We start from the raw sequence: 21405 nt of genomic DNA on the forward strand, positions 1-21405 counted from the left end.
GTCAGAGATCAGTCTGCATAAGGACTCGAACATTAGTTAATTGGATCAATAGAACAAAATTGACTAGACGTGAAGAAACATTGCAGCCAAGGCTATGCCGGAACTGAGGACGTCAAGATGCATTTGCTAAATGCAGATTGGCTAAAATGGTTCAAATGGCTCTGAGCACTATGGGACTTAACATCTGTGGTCATCAGTCCCCTAGAACTTAGAACTACTTAAACCTAACTAACCTAAGGACATCACACACATCCATGCCCGAGGCAGGATTCGAACCTGCGACCGTAGCAGTCGCGCGGTTCCGGACTGAGCGCCTAGAACCGCTAGACCACCGCGGCCGGCTAAATGCAGACTGGAAATATCTACAGAAAACACTTAATGTGAACCAAAAATATAATGTATTCTGAACATAGACATGGACTACCTTCTTTGAAAAAGAGTTGTCCTAAAACATAAAGCCATGTTAATTAGTTGCAGGCTGCAAACAGAACAATAATATCATGTAGAAAAAGCAACTTGGATGATTATGGCGTTAAATCATATTACAAACTGAATTGTAAATTTCTAGGCAAAATAATCAAAGAATTAAAATTTATGTATTTTCAAAGAAGTAATGAAGGTTAACATTCCGTCGAGGACGTGGTCGTAAGAGACAAAGAAAAAGCAGATTGAGGAAGTATTGCGAAGAAAATCGGCTTTACCCACAGACCCGCTATTGAAGAAGATCGCCAATAGCATAGCAGGCTACACGGTGGAAGACAAAACAGTGGCTTGCGTAGCCTACGCAGATGACATGGGAATCTTCATCCAACAACGTGAAGAAATAAAAACGGTGGAAGAAATACTGCACACTTTTGAAGAAGCGTCAGGTGCAAAAATAAACAAAAAGAAAACAGTGCTACTGCCAATTGGGAATAAGCAGATAAATGCAGCGAGTCTGTGGTATGAAGTAGTCGAGAACCACAAAGTACTCGGCATCTTCATGCAGCCTTGTCCACAAAAAATGGCAACATACAACTGGAGGAACGCACTACATGTAATACGAGGCCTCACGAGAGTGCATTCAAACAGGCAACTAACCCTGCATCAAAGAATAGACCTCATAAACACAACGATCCTATCGAAAGCCTACTACCTGGCACAGATCCTGACCTTACCCAAAGAAATAGCTAGGGCAATCACGGGAGCCGTATACTACCTCCTGTGGCGAAGAGAAATCTTCAAAGTGGCGCAGGAAACATGCTCGCTACCGATAGAGGAAGGAGGACTCGGTCTTGTGGAAGTAAGAACGAAATGTGCGGCGCTTCTACTAAAAAGGACGCTGGAAATCAAGGAGAAGAACCCAGAAAGCATCACAGCAGCACTGATAAGAAGAATGAAACCTGCATCTGAAGAACCGCCAATAAACACGAGCCACATCCCGTATAAGATTTGCCACGTAAGACAATACTACATAGACAAGAGCTATGCATTGACAACCGTGGCAAATCCCAGTCACAGGACAGCGAGGAAAATATACAGGGCGCTGAGGGGAAGGCCTGCCAGAAACAAAATAGAAAACAAGTTCCCCAATCACAACTGGCCACAGATATGGAAAAACATCACGGAAACCACGCTACCAAAGCACGTGAAGGCGAGCTGGTACCGAATAGTAAACAGGACGGTACCAACAAACGAAAAATTAGCCCGGATCAAACTGAGAGATTCAGATAAATGTGAAGCATGCAACTGTGTCGACACACTAGAGCACCGCTTCACATGTAAAAACGGGATCAGCATATGGGAAACGTGCCAGAGAATGGTGGCAAAAATAAATAGAACGGACCAGCGAGCTATAACACCTACAGTTATCACTGCGCCCGACATCAAACCATTTCCCAGGCCGAAAAGGCTGGCAACCCTGTGAATCCTCGGCATGACAGGCCACGCCATCGTGACGAAGCGGCAGACGGACCACGTCGACTTCCTGATGGACCTCTGGGAGGAACATAAGGAAGCGCAGCAGCACAGGCGGTACGACGAGAACTTCCAGAACTTCCTCCGGATACCCCTGCAGGCAGCCATCGACGACGTCTTCCCCGGCGGCACGTGAACACCAGCGAGCCTCCCCACAGCACCACAGCAACCTCCACAGTGCAGTGCAGTGATAAAAGTGAAATAGTACAAATCCAAAAAGAAAGTGAAAGTAGAAGTGCGCCAAAGTGTTTTAAGAAATGCAGCAAAAAGAAAAAGAAAGTGTTTTTATCTGTGTGAACACCCTAGGGTGTAGTGTTTCAGTGCTACAACCTCCAAATCACCACCGGAATAACAGGTACATATAAAAGTGTTCTTTTCCCTTCCTAAGTGACACAAAGTCATAAGATGTACTAATAAACCTTTGCACTCATCTCTACTTTCACCTTCGACCTTCAACTGTCAGATCTGTCCTTCCATGTAAATAATATGTGATGCATGCTTAAAAGCCGAACTAAAACCGGACCTCCTTTGTTTCTATCATCCTTTCATGCCTTAAATGCAATATGTAATTTAAATGTATATAACTTAATGTAATCACTATCTAAAATACAAAAAAAAAAAAAAAAAAAAAAAGTGATTTAGGGATATCACAAAAAGCCCACATTTATGCTTTCAAATGGGAATTTGAACAACCATAGTTCCAAATACTATTCAACTGTATTACTTATGCATACATTTTCGAGCAAAAAATTCCTTCTGCAACAAGAAAATTGTTCTGAACATAGTAAAAAGTGAGGCAGTAAAATGAAAAATTTTAAGGCTAATACTGAACTGAACAAAGATGGTCCCAATATTACGGACATTTTCAATAAGTTTCTTTTTATGGAAGTAGTACATAATTTAAATCAGAAAACTTTCTTAGTCTACAGGGTACTGTTCCCAATAAAAGCATTCCAAAACAAGTTTATTACACTTCAGCTTCTGTTTTTTACAAGCGTTACTCGTCATACGCAGTTTTGCTAAACATACCAAACAGTTTTCTATTAAAGAATCTCCCCACATAGCGGCGTTCGAAATATTGATGGAAATCGCTTGGTAAACCCCTTGTGTACGGCCGACTGAGGGCGATACTGGTTGCGAAGCTGTCAGCGATACATCGATCACTCGATGGGCTCGTCGCCGACAGAATTATTTGTTGTGTCAGATCAGTAGGTACACAGTGGCGTAGGATGTCATGTACGAATGGCATTGCTGTAAGTTACTTAAGGTAAACGAAACACACTTTTAAACAGCGGCGACTACAGTATCAAATCAGTTGTGCACAGTATCATTCGCTCGCCAAAGGTGGCAGCGAGAGGATTCAACATATTAGCAGCTCGAATTCCAGTGACATATAACAATTCAGCATTAGGAAGACGGGACGTCACGAAAATGTGGTCGCACTGATTTGGAACTGAGCATACGATCTGCTCTGGCACCCTATTTAATTTTAAGTAGCCAGAAACAGCAATTTCAAACTGGATTTTGCTACGTTGATAGGAAGCGTAGCAATTAAGCCTAACTCGCTGGTCCTGTTCTAAAGTGCCGCACTACAAATCCAGACATTTTGAGTTCGAGCTCTGGTCACTCCTACGCTTTATCTATCACTTCTCATTTCTTTTTCCTCTGTCAATATTTGTTTATGTGAAAAATTCCGAGTTGCACCTTTCTTCGGAATCTACGTATAAGAGTGGGTCCCCCTATAGCTGGCTGGGTCAGCCAGTTCAAAGGTCGGAGGAAGGCAACGGCATACCACCTCGAACAGAACCATGGCTAGTAGAGCACTGAGGTTTCAAAACAATGGCCAGTACAGCACTGAGGTTTCAAAACAATCTTCTGACTGCTGACAGCTTTACTTACTAATAATTTAAAAGAAAAATTAGTTTTATGACAAAAATACAGCTTAAGCTGTCTATAATGCTTCAGAAATTCTTGTAAAATATATTATTTCTTACGCTACGTACGTAGAAAACGTGTTATGCAAAACAGCATGGTGATATACTCGAAGTGTCGAACATTATCGATACGAGCTAATACAGAGACCATTCGGCACGGAACTTTTTAAGAGAATGTATAATTTTTAGTATTCCGATTTTCCTGTAATTACAGGATCAAAAAAAATAATGCTTTTTCAACACAAGCTGCTTCAGATAAACCGTGATGAACAGTCTGGATGATTGATTTAAAAAATAGAATCTTGCTGAATATAACTACTGTATCGAAGATCCCCATATTCATTGAACATACATGCCTGTGAGAATTTGAATGTCCGCCCGTGTTCCGGGGTGCTATACGATTGGCAGAAAATAGATGTTTGTTGACGACTTACCTTCTTACTGCCATCACTGCGACGTGCTGTTACCGCATTTCACGGTTTACTCAACGTATCTTCTAATAGGGACGCACACATTCGCGTAGTTACCATTCGATTCGTCTCAAAACTGATGCTAAGCAACGGCTTTGGCCTCTAGAGAGAGACCTTTGTATTGTTGAGAACTACGTCACGTCACATTTTATTGTTTCTAAGAGGATATGTGCAAAATAATCATCGCGCAATAAAGTAAACTACTCATCGACGAAGCGGAAAAATTCGCAAACTCGATCAGTCAAAAGAACTCTAAAGATATGCGAACCATTTACGTCCTTTTATTAGATTGGCAGAAATTATCACTCAGATACCAGTTAACTGAATACATAGAACGAAAGAAAGTAGATATTAGCAAGTATTTCAGACGAGTCTATGGCGGACCATCCGTCGTGAGTGGCGAGTGCAATGCTATGAAAAGAAAAGTCTAGTCAAAATTTAAACGTTGTCCTTTAAGGTCATGTAGAGGTTAAGATGCTAATCAAGAAGCATACATATCTGTATTTCGTAACACTTGAGAACATCTGCAAAATTTTCGCCTTAGCGTGTCAAGGTGGTAGGATTTAAAAACTAGTTCCGTGAGCACGCTAAACACATTAAACCCAACGCTTTGTGCTAGCAGATAAGGAACCACTTGCACACTTAAAGAGTTCTTAAGGTTCTGACAAACACAACTCATAGAAGTAAGAAATATAACGAACTGTAGAAATACGTCTTACAATATACGGGGTGTCCCAAAAAGAATGCCGGCCGGAGTCGCTAAGCGGTTCTAGGCGCTACAGTCTGGATTCGCGCGACCGCTGCGGTCGCAGGTTCGAATCCTGCCTTGGGTATGGATGTGCGTGATGTCCTTAGGTCAGTTAGGTTTAAGTAGTTCTAAGTTCTAGGGGACTGATGACCTCAGAAGTTAAGTCCCATAGTGCTCAGAGCCATTTGAACCAAAAAGAATGACCCGATTTTAACTTGTAATAATATTGAAACAAATGTCACTAAGTAGCGGAAACAGCGCTGTATGTAATCGGCACGGTCTAGAGTTTCAGAAAAAATCCGCTAGATGTCGCTACGAGCGCTGACCTGGATCGTGCAGACAGTCCGCGCAGCAGAAGGCATATTGTGATTTGTGTTACTGAATTTAGTCGTACTCAATCAGTGATCGCAGTTCAGCGGGCGTTTCATATTAGATTCCGTGCTAAACCACCATCACGAAAGAACATTCGACGGTGGTATAAACAGTTTGAAGAAACAGGGTGCCTCTGTAAAGGGAAAAGTCCTGGCCGGCCACGCGTTCCTGAACAAACAGTGGAGCAAATCGGACGAGCATTTGAGCGGAGCCCCCGCAAGTCTACGCGTCGTGCTAGCCGAGGACTTGCGTTACCGCGCATGATAGTGTGGCTTGTGTTCCGGCGTCGTTTAGCCCTCAGCATGGTTCAAATGGCTCTGAGCACTGTGGGACTTAACTTCTGAGGTCATCAGTCGCCTAGAACTTAGAACTACTTAAACCGAACTAACCTAAGGACATCACACACATCTATGCCCGAGGCAGGATTCGAACCTGCGACCGTAGCGGTCGCGCGGTTCCAGACTGTAGCACCTAGAACCGCTCGGCCACACCGGCCGGCGTTTAGCCCTCAAATCATACCGATTATAACTGGTACAAGCTTTTCGAGATACTGACAAAGTGAAGCGAGTGGACTTTAGCAATGCCTGCTAGTTCCCCTGACTTATACCCACAGGAATAAATCAAATGGTGCTATGTTAAACAATGTGTTTACGTTCCTCCCTTACAGCAGCTGATTCTCTGGTTTTTAGTTCCTCAGTGTCACGAGGTAGCTTCAGTGACAGAACACATCTTACACGCAGTTTGGAATGAATTCGGCTATCGTCCGTGCAGCCAATGGAGAAAATATTGAACATTTATGATGGATTTTTATAAACTTCTGTCTTTCCTGAGTAATTTAGCATGCAATTTGTTGGTGTTAAGCCCTTCTTCCTAATAAATAATTCTATTTAAAATCGGGTCAGTCTTTTTGGGACACCCTGTAATTCTATACTACAGTCTCGTTACCCTTTCAGGTTTTAATGTTAGGACGTTAGGCAATAATAGGCACCTAGACCTTGCAATAAGATATTATGAACGTTTCCGTTGCATCTGACCGGGTAGAAACGGCGCTGTCAGAAATAAACGAAGGAAGATTAGGCTTTAACGTCCCGTCGACGACTAGGTCATTAGAGACGGAATACATCTCGGATGGGTAGAGATACTGACCGTGTCTTTTTCAATGTAACCATCCATGTATTTGCCCCAAGCAGTTTGGGGAAAAACTACAGAAAACTTGAATCCGGATGAGCGCCCGAGGATTTGACCGCTCATGGGATACAAGTAACTTACCACTGCGACATATCGCTAAGTTGTTGTTAGGAACAGTTGGCGTCAAACCATCTTGCTACAGACTACCACACAAAACTTTCAACATTTTTGAAAGATGGGGCATCGAGTGTAAACTGTGTAACACATGAATTAAAACGTTAAGTAAAAAGGACATCGGCTAGCAACGTGAGGACGAGAGGCTGATAGGGCCTTAAAGTAACACTTTTGTACCCATTGTTGCCGACATCTATTCGTGACTTAGTACCTGTTTTTAAAGAATGAAGTACGTTACAGTCACGTATCTACACTGCCCAGTCACATTAATGTGACCGCCGCCTATGTTCGACATCGACGTGCAATAACCACTCACAGGCGCCAAGTGCAGCGCCAGCATTCGAGGATATACGATGCGCGTCGGGGAAGAGGGAGGGGGGATGCAGAAAACAGTGCAGTCGTTGTCGTGATGCGGAAATGTAGAAATTTATCTGACACCTAGAAGGGCATGATCATTGGCTTTCAGGCCAAGGGTAGAAGCATTTCCGAAACGGCAAAGTTTTTAAACTGTACGCGCGTTTAAAGTATACCGCGCACGGCAAAATGGCGATATCCAAGACCGGCGCCGAAACAACAATGTTGCACAACATTCTGTAGATGACAGGGGTAAATGACGGCTGCAAAAATATATACGGGCGAATAGACGAGCAAGTGTTGAACAACCAACCGTCCAGATGAACCAGGGGCTACCAACAGTGTTTCCTCAATGACCATTAAGCAAACGGTTGACTATCGGCTCCTGCAGCAGGTGCTTTGTTCATTCACCCATACCGACTGCTGTTCAACGGCGACGAAGGCTGGAATTTGCACGTCAGTTCTGCAGCTGAACGTCCACAGAGTGGCGACAGGTGGTCTTTTCAGATGAATCACGTTTTATGCTCCATCGGGCAGATGGCATTTGGCGTGCACGACGTGAAGCGTCTGAAGGGAAACACCCTGCAAAAATCGACGTAAGGGTCCAAGCCGGAGAGTATTCCTTGGGTGGGCTCGTCATTCTAGAAGGCACAATCAGTCAACATAAGTATGCATTATTCTTGGATACCATGTCGAGCCCGACAAGCAGTTTATTTTTATTCGCCATAATAGCATCTACCAGCAGGAGAATGCAACGTGGTACACACTCGCAGTGTATGTGCAGGGATCGAAAAGCATCAGGATTAATTTACTGCGTTCCCTGGCCTCCAAACTCCCCGGATTTACGCCCAATCGAGAATCTGTGGGACCGCATCGAACGGGCTATTAGCGCCACGGTGTCTTCCAGAACCTCACTGTCACTCTTTTTGCACGTCTCACAGGGAACCGCGGTGCAGAAGGAGGTTATCGGGCTTTTGACAGCTGGTCACGTTAATGTGACTGGACATTGTAGCAGTACAACCCTTTTCCATATCTAAGCCTGTGGCGAAGATCTTAAAATGGAAGCGTTTAAGTTTACAATGATATTTCCTCATTATATTTGTCCTCTGCTTCCATAATGGATGTTGCTGATAAGAACTTCAAGTAAAGTACAAATAAAGGGAATGCTTGGTGTAAGTGTGGCAACGGCCTTGCCGCAGTGGATACACCGGTTCCCGTGAGATCACCGAAGTTAAGCGCTGTCGGGTGTGGCCGGCACTTGGATGGGTGACCATCCAGGCCGCCATGCGCTGTTGCCATTTTTCGGGGTGCACTCAGCCTCGTGATGCCAATTGAGGAGCTACTCGACCGAATAGTAGCGGCTCGGGTCAAAGAAAACCATCGTCACGGCCGGGAGAGCGGTGTGCTGACTACACGCCCCTCCTATCCGCGTCCTCAACTGAGGATGACACGGCGGTCGGATGGTCCCGATGGGCCACTTGTGGCCTGAGGCGGAGTGCTTGGTGTAAGTGGTGTAACAGAGAGTATGTCTTATTATTTAGAAGAAGGCACAGTCATCCTGATATGTGTAACAGAACTTGCGGCTGTTGCAGAAGCTGAGCGTTTATTTTGGAAGGTAAAAATAATTTACGTTTTCAGTTATTCAGGGATGTTTATTCGGTTTGGTAACGCAGAGTGTACATAAAGTCCGGGAACACATTCAATTATTTATTGCACAAGAACTAAACATTGTGCAGATGTATACATATTGCATGTTGAAGAGAAACTCTGAAAGTATTCGGTATGCGAATCATGAGCGACCCGGCAAACGTCAATATGGTTATCGAATTCTTGCCATACCCGTCCCAGCGTGGCATCGTCGACTGTGGCAGTCGCTTCCCGTATTCTCCCCCAGAACTCTGCTACATCACGTGGTAGAGGGGGTACACACACCAGATCTTTAATGTGTCCCCACAGAAAAAAGTCACACGGAGTGAGATATGGTGATCGGGGAGGCCATTTCATGAAACAGCTGTCCCCTTCTGCAGGACGGCCGATCCATCGATGCGGCAGCTCCGTGTTCAGGTACCCACGAACTTCACGATGAGAATTGGGTGGAGCCCCATGCTACTCAAAGATGAACGGAGAATCCGATTGCATTTGAGGCATCAGCCATTGCTGTTCAAGTAGGAATACCCAGTGACAGTGCTCTCGGCGAAGAAGAATGGTCCAACAGTTTTCGACGTGACAAGGCACAAAAAACATTTACCTTTGGGGAATCAGGCTCAAATTCAATGCGTTTATGTGGATGCTTAGTACTCCAGATTATAAAATTATGCCTGTTCACTTTCCCAGTAGTGTGAAAAGTGGCTTCGTCGCTAAAAATTAAGCGATCAACAATGTCATCCCAATCCTCATTCAACTGTTGCAACTGCGAACAAAACTCAAAACGCTTGTCTTTGTCGTCGTCATTGAGCTTCTGCACTAGCTTCTATTTGAATGGTTTCATAGACAGCTTCTGTTGCAGGACTTTCCACTCTGTCATTGGAGCCATTTCGAGTCCACGGTATGCACGAGGCACTGATTTCTTCAGACTCCTTACGAATGTCTCTCGTACGCGCTCCACATTCACTTCACTCACACTGGGACGTCCGCTTCTCTTTGCCGGGCACAAGTAACCCGTCGAAACGAATTTGTTGTGCCAGTGGTAAATGGCCTTCCTTGTTGATGCTTCTTACCGTACTTGGTTCTAAACATCCGTTGAACAGCTGTAGCACACTTATTTTTGTCGAACTCCTACAAACAGAAAGCTCGCTCCGTACCTGAACTCGTCATGTTTGCGACTAACGCTATCAGCAAATTGCCAAACTACGGTGTGGCGGTGTACACGAAAAAAAACTTTCAGGGTTTCTCTTCAAAATGACATGCTCCTTTGATAATGTGCTCCTTTCGAGCATAGCCTGTTGGCAGTGCACTGTGGTAGTCCATAAATCACGCAGCATCGCCTTGCCCGATGACTGCTTGGTGTTCGCCTTTTTATGCAGTGACGAATCCGCATGTCTGCACTGCTTGCTTTGCTGCTCTGTCTCGAAGTCGTAAAATACTCCCAGCAGTCATCCATATCCTCGTCGATCGTAGCGTACTGATGCCCTTGTCGTGCTCCCCTTAAGCGTCACACTGTTTAAGAACCGTATTGTGCGTCTGATGTTTTTTACCTGTTTACCTGCAAATGACATAAAATCGTTGTACGATTCTTTTGTAATACCTAAACAACTAGCTCCCAGTATCATACCTTTTTATTTTTTCTCGTTATTAATTTGTATCAATGTTTTCTTTTCCTCATTAGTAGTAAGAACCTTGTACATTGTCGCAGAAGACGGCAAAGACAGGTTTTTAAAATTATCTTTGTAACAGAAGAGCAATGTCCGGAGAATATGAACATTTTTAACAATTGTGTTTCAATCTCGCTTAAGAGCACTTCTGTTTAAGATCTCACATGAAAAGGACATGCATTTTTATTCATGCGCCAACAATGTGTGTAGTAAATGCTATATTCGTTGATAAGCACGACTTTTGCCTGCGATCATAAGAAGAGGCAGTAATTTCTTCCATCGTGCAAGACATCTTTATGTATATATATACGAACAATGGACTTTTTGTTAAGCACCAGGTTTGTTGAAAAATCAGACATTCTAAAAATCTCCATGGACAAAGTAAGAAAAATTACCCTATATACACTCCTGGAAATGGAAAAAAGAACACATTGACACCGGTGTGTCAGACCCACCATACTTGCTCCGGACACTGCGAGAGGGCTGTACAAGCAATGATCACACGCACGGCACAGCGGACACACCAGGAACCGCGGTGTTGGCCGTCGAATGGCGCTAGCTGCGCAGCATTTATGCACCGCCGCCGTCAGTGTTAGCCAGTTTGCCGTGGCATACGGAGCTCCATCGCAGTCTTTAACACTGGTAGCATGCCGCGACAGCGTGGACGTGAACCGTATGTGCAGTTGACGGACTTTGAGCGAGGGCGTATAGTGGGCATGCGGGAGGCAGGGTGGACGTACCGCCGAATTGCTCAACACGTGGGGCGTGAGGTCTCCACAGTACATCGATGTTGTCGCCAGTGGTCGGCGGAAGGTGCACGTGCCCGTCGACCTGGGACCGGACCGCAGCGACGCACGGATGCACGCCAAGACCGTAGGATCCTACGCAGTGCCGTAGGGGACCGCACCGCCACTTCCCAGCAAATTAGGGACACTGTTGCTCCTGGGGTATCGGCGAGGACCATTCGCAACCGTCTCCATGAAGCTGGGCTACGGTCCCGCACACCGTTAGGCCGTCTTCCGCTCACGCCCCAACATCGTGCAGCCCGCCTCCAGTGGTGTCGCGACAGGCGTGAATGGAGGGACGAATGGAGACGTGTCGTCTTCAGCGATGAGAGTCGCTTCTGCCTTGGTGCCAATGATGGTCGTATGCGTGTTTGGCGCCGTGCAGGTGAGCGCCACAATCAGGACTGCATACGACCGAGGCACACAGGGCCGACACCCGGCATCATGGTGTGGGGAGCGATCTCCTACACTGGCCGTACACCACTGGTGATCGTCGAGGGGACACTGAATAGTGCACGGTACATCCAAACCGTCATCGAACCCATCGTTCTACCATTCCTAGACCGGCAAGGGAACTTGCTGTTCCAACACGACAATGCACGTCCGCATGTATCCCGTGCCACCCAACGTGCTCTAGAAGGTGTAAGTCAACTACCCTGGCCAGCAAGATCTCCGGATCTGTCCCCCATTGAGCATGTTTGGGACTGGATGAAGCGGCGTCTCACGCGGTCTGCACGTCCAGCACGAACGCTGGTCCAACTGAGGCGCCAGGTGGAAATGGCATGGCAAGCCGTTCCACAGGACTACATCCAGCATCTCTACGATCGTCTCCATGGGAGAATAGCAGCCTGCATTGCTGCGAAAGGTGGATATACACTGTACTAGTGCCGACATTGTGCATGCTCTGTTGCCTGTGTCTATGTGCCTGTGGTTCTGTCAGTGTGATCATGTGATGTATCTGATCCCAGGAATGTGTCAATAAAGTTTCCCCTTCCTGGGACAATGAATTCACGGTGTTCTTATTTCAATTTCCATTTTTCTGACTTCAGTATTTATACGTTGCGTTGTATTTTTCTTATTCTACGAGGAAGACTGTTCATGGCACCAATTTAGTTTTAACAAGAATCCGTGATTTAATTCCAGTACTGCAAGTAGTAATTATCTCTCATTACGTAAATTTCATGCCGAGTCATACTCTTTGTGTCAGCTGTTGGGCTGCCTCCCAGCACGGTTATTCCAAAACCGACCAACAGACTAACACAGTCCGTAGTCATTATCACTAGTCAGTGTAATTGTCCGTTTATTTTTCAAAAATACACCTACACACGTTTCGGCCACGGCCATCATCAGAATATGGCAGATAAACACGTCAAATGAGAAGCACTATTTCTACCGTGATTACAAGGAGGTTATAATATACTGAAGAGCCAAAGAAACTGGTACATCAGCCTAATATCGTGTATTGCCCCCGCGAGCAAGCAGAAGTGCCGCAACACGACGTGACATGGGCTCGACTAATGTCTGAAGGAGTGCTGGAGGGAACTGACACCATGAATTCTGCAGGGCTGTTTACAAATCCGTAAGAGTATGAGCGTGTGGAGATCTCTTCTGAACAGCACGTTGCAAGGCTTACCAGATATGGTCATTAATGTTCATGTCTGGGGAGTTTGGTGGCCAGCGGAAATGTTTAAACTCAGAAGAGTGTTCCACGAGCCACTCTGTAGCAACTATGGACGTGCCTGCTGGAACTGCCCAAGGCTATCGGAATGCACAATGGACATGAATGGATGCAGGTGATCAGACAGGATGCTTACGTACGTCTCACCTGTCCGAGTCGTATCTAGACGTATCAGGCGTCACATATCACTCCCACTGCAACGCCCCACACCATTACGGAGCCTCTGCCAGCTTAAACAGCCCTCTACTGACATGCAGAGTCCATGGATTCATGAGGTTGTCTCCATACCCGTACACGTCCATCCGCTCGATAAAATTTGAAACGAGGATTGTCCGAATAGGCAACATGCTGCCAATCATCAGCCGTCCAATGCCGGTGTCGACCGGCTCGGGCGAGGCGTAAAACTTTGTGTCGTGCAGTTATCAAGGGTACACGAGTGGGCCTTCGGCTCCGAAAGCCCACATCAATGATGTTTCGTTGAATGATTCGCACGCTGACACTCGTTGATGGCCCAGCATTGAAATCTGCAGCAATTTGCGTAAGGGCTACACTTCAGTCACGTTGAACGATTCTCTTCAGTCGTTCTTGCAGGATCTTTTTCCGGCCGCAGCGACGTCAGAGATTTGCTGTTTTGGCGGATTCCTGATATTCACGGTACACTCATGAATGGTCGTACGGGAAAAGCCCCACTTCATCGCTAGCTTGAGCATGTTGTGTTCCATCGCTCGCGTGCCGGCTGTAACACCACTGTCAGACTCAGGTAAATCTTGATAACCTGGCGTTGTAGCAGCAGTAACTGCGCCAGACATTTGTCTTATTAAGGTGTTGCAGACCGCAGCGCCGTATTCTGCCTGTTTACATATCTCTGTATTTTAATACGCATTCCTGTAACAGCTTCTTTGGCACTTTGGTGTAAAACTTTCGCTACCCAACTTTACAGGAATGAAGTTCAGATTGTGCGCTGCAGATTATGCGCTGTTAATAGTATTAGCGTCATAACTTACCGTTAGGTGCCGGTTTTGGTACCGCGATGTAGTAGGAATTCGGACCACAAGGAACAAGGACATATAGCGTGAACGCCTAACGTTACTGTGATTTGATTCGGCATCATGTGATCCCTGTTTTACGGAAGGGAGGTGCTTTGGACTCAACCCTTTTGATGCACGATGGAGCTGCACCTCTCATTGCTCCCCATGTCACACGGCTACATCGTAACACATTTGCAGAAATCAGAATCATTGGCCAATCGTTCCAAACTGCATGGTGACAAGGATTACCAGATTTGAACCCGTGTGATGTCTTGCTGAAGGTTATCTAAAGGACAGGGTTTATCAACGGAACACTAACACGCTTTGGAGGTTGAAGATGAGCATAGCGATGAAGGTAGCCAACATCCATCCTGAAATATTTCGGGCAGCAGTTGAGGAATCAAGGGGTGCGGTTCCAGGCTTTCGTCGATGCACATTGACTAACTTTTGTAATATGGAACATAAACATGGTACGCAATTAACAAATGTTACCTCTCATGTGTAAACTGAAATGTTTTCCTTTCAATGATTTATTTGTTATATCTCGAGTGCGTGTCCTTACAAACGTTTCCACAAAATTTCATTATCCTAGGATCCGACGTTTTTCATGGGGGGTCCTCTAATATAACGAAAGTTTAATTATAAAAGCCTGTACATTGTATAGAAACAAAATGAACACATATCACATTTAAAAACTCGATACACTACTTTGTCAGTTCACACTAACATGAGAGCACTATGATCAGTGCTGGTCAGTGAGGCAGCCTACCTTAAACAACAATTTGTGCCAGTTAGGTGGAGTTAAATGTAATAGGACTTGTCAACGTTAAATTTCAGTTAACGTCTACAAATTAAGCATCTGTCATTTCATAAAAGTAATCTACAAAAATCGAGCGACAGCGCAAGAGGTAAACACAAAAACTGCGAGATGGCGATCATATCAAAATCTACAGTTTTTCTATGCTAATATTTCACTGCATTTCTTTGTATTTTAATAGTAAAGACATTATGTTTCACATCGTTAACTTATTGAATAGAAAAAGAGGTTGCAATACAGCTTTACATGCATTACAGTAGAGGTAAAGTTACGTTAAACTCTGCCTTGTACAATGTTACAGGTGTGCGTTAAAATCTTTTATCAACAGAATTGTCCATATTAATTTTTATAGATAACTTCTTACTAAATGTCTCTATGCTTGTCACGTTGATTAGTCCTATTCCATATTTTTATGTATTATTTTTCATATCCTCAGTTTCTAGACGTTGTTTTGAATTTTAGCGCCACAATTTCAATTTCTTATTTTTGTAGATTACTTTTTTTTTAAATGACTGTATGCTTAATTTGCAGACGTTAATTGGAGTTGAACATTGACAAGTCCAGTTGCACTTAACGCCACCTGACGGCCACAAATTGTTGTTTAAGAGAGGCTGCCTCATTTAACTATTCTGGTGCTCTCATTCTAGTGTGAAATGACAAAATGGTGTATCGAGTTTTTAAGTGTGATATATCTTCATTTTGTTACTATGCAATGTGTTATTGCACCTGTTGTAGAAATATTACTTCTCATTTGTTCTGTTTGGTCTGTGGTCGAAACGCGTTAAGGTGTATTTTCAAAAAATAGAAATATAAATAGCGATCAAGATGGACAGTTATCCTACGTACTTAGCCCAACACAAATTTTCAGGTGCTCTACAATTTCCTTATACATGAAGATCAAGTATGTTAATTCCATAACAGAGTCCAACGTCATTTCACTAGGGCTGGTCAAGAATACTCCTCAGTTTGCAAACGCTGACTGCAGTCTTACAGAACTTTACATCAGGACTAACTATGTCAATGTACAAGCCACTCTATCCGCAGGACATTTGAAGCTTCCTGTCCCCATCCTTCCTGACAAACGCCTGAATGTTGGTCGCACTGTCTGCCCTGCAATGTCAGCAACCACTTAGATAATACATCAGTTTATTACATCGTACAAACAAATACTTTGCAGGTTCTGTTATTCCAACCGGAGAATTATCCGACAGCGAGTTCGGCTTCATAACTTGCGACTCAGTCGCTTCTGGATGATTGTTTGTTTTATCGAAGTGCTACACCCCAGAATGTTTTTATAATTGCCGCGGGAACATTCTGTGTGTACTACGAATAGGTGCTGGATAACACAATTCATGCAAAACAGATTGCTGACATCTACCGAGAATCCTCCCCACTTCCTTGTATGACGAACACAATGGTTGCGGTAAGGATGAATAAATAATACACGTCCTTTTCATGGTAGGCATAGTGACTATATTTGGCAAACTGAGACAGCGAAAAAGTGGGAAATTTAATGATAAAACCCATCTACTGTTTTTGTATCATTTTCACAATGTCAATGTACACTTGGAAGTCACAGATTCTTCGACAATGCTTCCGCAGTTAAAGGTCTTTCACAACTATAGGTGCCCAGGTGATGAAGATGTGACTTCGAAATGTACATTGGCTTAGTTAAAATGCTATAAAGACAGCAGATGGATTTTGTTATCAAATAAATAGTGGAAATGTCGTGTGGCTCGGGACTCCCGTCGGGTAGACTGTTCACCTGGTCTGACCACTCAGCTACCAGGGGTGGACTTGAAGTAAATGTCCTAGATTCTTTTAAAAAACGTTATGTATTCAGTAGTCGAGCTGGCGAGTGAAAAATGTTCTATATCAGAAATGCAGCATTAAATTGCAGGCGGGGCCCAGTGAAGTTAACGGAAAACCTGATTCGCTCCCAATTCTGAATTAATGTGGTCCACCAGAAGTTCCCGTTATGATGCAACCAGCCAGCCGAATCGCCGGCCGTCGATCAGCTCGGAGATATCTCATCCACTCAGGACCATTCACACAACCTCAGGCGAGTCATCCCGACTTACTAGGTCGTGACCAGTTCCGGCGTTGCTAATATTATAAACGGAGAGCTAGACACAACGTAAAGAGAGCCAAATGAAAGTGAATAGATAATCTTACTACAGCGGGCGGCTCCGTAGCTGAGGTATGTAACTCATGATTGCCTGGCGGCTCTCGATTCGGAGGTAAGCTGGTTCGAATTCTGGTAGTGGATGAAATTTTCACTAGCATACTTTGGCCGGCAGAGGAAGGAGAGGTGATCACCAGTCTTTGCGCTAATGTCCTGGATTAAATTCCAAACCTCTCCGCTGTGTATCATGTGAGGTCATGCTGGTGATCCGTCCGTCGGATAGGGACGCTAAGCTTAGCGGTCCCCTTGGTGCTTTGGAGAGGACTTGGCTGCTTGCTGGCAGCTGGTTTCACACTCTCCCTTCTATCATCATCATATCTTTATTCTACAAATTCTTACTACTCTATCTTTTTTTATGAGACAGTCATAACCAGTTTCGTCCAGAATGACGAAATCCAATTGCTACAAAAAATAAAACGCTTATATCAAAATCATAAAGTAAATAGTAATATTTTTGCTAGGTCTAGTTGTGAGCTAAGTTCAAATGGTTCAAATGGCTCTGAGCACTATGGGACCTAACTTCTGAGGTCATCAGTCCCCACACACATTCATGCCAAAGGCAGGATTCGAATCTGCGACCGTAGCGATGAGCTAAGTAAAGTGCTATTAAAATACATGTGTATCATACCTATGTGCGACATTTGTTAGACAGATGTACATGAGTTGTCAAACTGAACGTCATACCAAAAATCGGGGAATTGTATAGGTACAACTAAGCGTACTTTTCTTTCCGTACTATTTGCTATAGATGTGCGCGTCCTCTATAAAGTAATGTTTACTTTTAAAAGCCATAACAAACAAGGGGTGATCAACACAGACTGAGAATTTTTTTCACATATACTTATTACTCTGTTTCTGTGTTTACATAATCCTTTTGATAGTACTCCCCTCCTATGTGAATGCACTTTTTTTAGCCTCTCCGCCAGTCCTTCAACATATGGTGCAGGCCATTCTTTGTCGGGTGCTTGAGAATCGCCTCACTTTTCTTACGCGCTGTTTTCAGAGTTCTCAGATCAAATTTCCCGAAGCTATGTGTGATTTGCGATGCGAGGCCGCGCACTATCATGACGGGGTCGCCACCCAGTCTGAGATAGTTCTGGTTGTTTCCTTGTAATGTGCTTCCTCAGTTTAGCCAATACTGACGTGTAGTATGCTGATCACGATCAATTTCCCTGCAGATGGAACAACTTTCGCCGTTTTTTGGTGGTGCAGAACATGACGATCTTAGCAGTGTGCTGGCTTGTTGTTTTCCTCCAGAATCTTGATAATGCCACCAGGGACCGCGGCAAGGGGGTGCTATGGGAGCTATAGCCCCCCCCCCCCCCCCCCAATGGAGTATCATATTACACTGGATTCATATTACACTTCAGAAATCAGCGAATATATTACTCCAGCAGATTCAATCATTTTTTTACATAATTATGTAGCAATATAGGTTGCAATGTATTTCAAACACATTTTAACAAAAGAATAAGAGTGGCAAACCAATAAATATCATTTAAAAATTTTTGATCACTGCTCCAAAAATGTTTATTAAAATATCATTTAACTTAGAATGGGCGTCTTATTATTTATTAATATACATTTTTACCCTGAGCTCCAAAACAGTTACCAAAAAATACTTTCAGCAAAGCCAAATTTTACCAGTTTGTCGGTGGAGGACCCCAGCTCTCCTTTTGTTAAGCGATATTCCATTTTCCCAAATGCTACTCATAATCCTATCTAGGCCAAGTTGTAAATTACCTCTCTTACTCACATGCTCCATTTTCCTTTATTCCAATTACTATAATTTCTCTCATTGTGTTAAAAAGTTTTACTTTGTACACTCACAGTTGTTTCGCGCACCTGCAAAATATCACAATTATGTCTTATCTGTTTGTAATTTAGGACCTATTAAAGACAAGATTATTTTGTTCAGCCACATCTTTCGAATATGTCACCGAAGTTTATTGTTCAATTTTTCAATAATTTTCTGCTATGTACAACTGTTGTAATTTGTTTATAGTTAGTTAATGTGCCACATACGGGGTGTTCAAAAAGTGTCTCTGCAGGGCCGTATGATTGTTAGCCGCGCCTGCCGTATGTTAGCCTGCCTTTGTTTTTGAACGAAACAATAAACGCACAACAATTCAGTACCCATTCATAGGAGAACTTGTGTTAAGTGAAATACTGAACGGTTATTTTCAACAAGATGGTGCAAGCACGCGTACAGATCGCGTTTCAATGTCACTGCTTGCTGATGTTTTTGGTGATCGCATAATTTCACAGGGACTTTGGCCTCCACGATCGCCTGATCTAACACACCTGACTTTTTCTTCTGTCCAATATCGACTTTCACTGCTTCTGTTGCAGAAGAAATACTACGGCTTGTATTTGGAAACATGATTAGACGAATTGAATTGTGTATTCAACAACAGAGGGAGGGGGGAGGGACACTTTCAACATTTAATGTGAAAAATTGTAACTAAAAATGAATATTCAATAAATTAATAACTTGTGTTTCACTGAGTTTCATTTCGGTTTATTCACTGCGGCATACGGCACGCGCGGCTAATAATCATACGGCACTACGAAGAGACTTTTTAACACCCTGTATTTTATCTTAGTTAAATAATCTTATATCACATTTGTAGTGTTGGCAGAAGAGCCAACACTGTGTTGCTAGAGGAGGCCGAAATGCACGCGTTTAATTACACGCTGACTGGCGTGAGGTCTGGAACAGTTAAGGGAATTAATAGTAGCAAATAAAGTACGTAGTTGATATAATACTTAACTTTAATCCACAATTGTAGAACATCTCTCGTTACGGTACATGCTTCACAATATTAATTATCAAATGCTATGGCGCCTTGCTAGGTCGTAGCAAATGACGTAGCTGAAGGCTATGCTAACTATCGTCTCGGCAAATGAGAGCGTATTTGTCAGTGATCCATCTCTGGCTAAGTCGGCTGTACAACTGGGGCGAGTGCTAGTACGTCTCACTAGACCGGCCGTGTGGTGGCGCTCGGTCTGCAATCACTGACAGTGGCGACACGCGGGTCCGACGTATACTAACGGACCGCGCCCGATTTAAAGGCTACCACCTAGCAAGTGTGGTGTCTGGCGGTGACACCACAACATTTGCACTGAAATAATCTTTCTTGTTTTATTTCTAACTGTAACATTACCATTTTTCATATCTGGAAATAGAGATACTCTGTAGATGCACTAATATAAAGTCTTTGATCCGATGAAATTTCACAGCGCCACATACTTAGCTTTATGTCTGACGATGGCGTAACAGTCGAAAACCGGTTCGTGTAACAAATAATAAACATTGCAGAAGACTATACTAGTGTTGAATGTGGTTCATTTATATGTACTTGCTTTAAGTTTTTAGGACAGCCTTTTTACTCTTCATAGCGTCTGAAGATGGTCATTGTGGCTGAAACCGGTTATGATTGTGTCATAAAAAGTCATTGTGTCAAAAAAATGCACAACATTTTGCACTAAGTTAACCCCGTCTCCTTAATGTCGTTGTTGCCATGAACACTGTACTATACACTAATCAATTACTATCATCTACACTGTACAAATACACAAACGACACAGCTCTCGCATATTCGCAAGGTCAGGGGCAGCGTGTGTGGTGGAAGTGCATACACACTTTCCGACAGGCAGCTGCACCCACCACGTGGGATATCCCAGCCGACAGTGCTACACGATGTTTACATTTTTATGTAATAGGCGGCTCTGACGATTCCCCTTACTTCTAAACTATGTGGCACATTCCTCCATTTACGACTAAACGCTGACTATGAAAATATCTACCGTTTCCAACTTGTCTGGGAAAGAACTATCCAAGGAGCAAGTCTCTGTTCTCTCGAAAGGAGGAAATTTTGCTATCACTCCATCACAGATTCCAACGGAAGATATTGTTGCCAATATAGAAGCAGGGATTCGTCTGTTATCACCTCATTCTGCCGATGAAATCAGAATGTAAGCAGCCAGTATATTACGTAAAGCCAAGCCACCCAGCAGTAATTTAACCCTAGGAGAAAGGAAGGCGTTATGGGAGATCAATGAGGACAGGAATATTATTGTACTTACTGCTGATAAGGGTAATGCTACTGTCGTGCTGAAGAGTGAGGATTATCATAGAAAGATCAGTGACCTCTTGGATCCTACCACCTTTAAAAAACTGAAAAAGGACCCTACAACGGAAGTGTTAAGTGCTACCCACCGATTAATAAAAAGATCTTCCATTCCTATAGAAGATAAAAAATACCTTTGCAAAACGGAAGCTTACCCTCCTAGACTGTATGGGTTACCTAAGATACACAACCCCAATGTCCCATTGAGACCGATAGTAAGCGCCATTGGGGCTCCTACTCAAGAGCTGGATAGATATCTTGCTTCTTTTTTGCAACCGTATATAGGTAAAACTGACACTCATATTAAAAATTCCATGCATTTTATCGAAAAA

General features: G+C 43.7%; 1 pseudogene; it reads left to right on the top strand.

Moving 5' to 3' along the window:
- The first annotated feature begins 8316 nt into the window (after positions 1-8316).
- LOC124608162 lies at positions 8317-8434 on the top strand (annotated as a pseudogene).
- The last annotated feature ends 12971 nt before the right edge of the window (positions 8435-21405 follow it).

Source organism: Schistocerca americana, chromosome 3, assembly GCF_021461395.2.
Source record: "Schistocerca americana isolate TAMUIC-IGC-003095 chromosome 3, iqSchAmer2.1, whole genome shotgun sequence".
Lineage (NCBI taxonomy): Eukaryota > Metazoa > Arthropoda > Insecta > Orthoptera > Acrididae > Schistocerca > Schistocerca americana.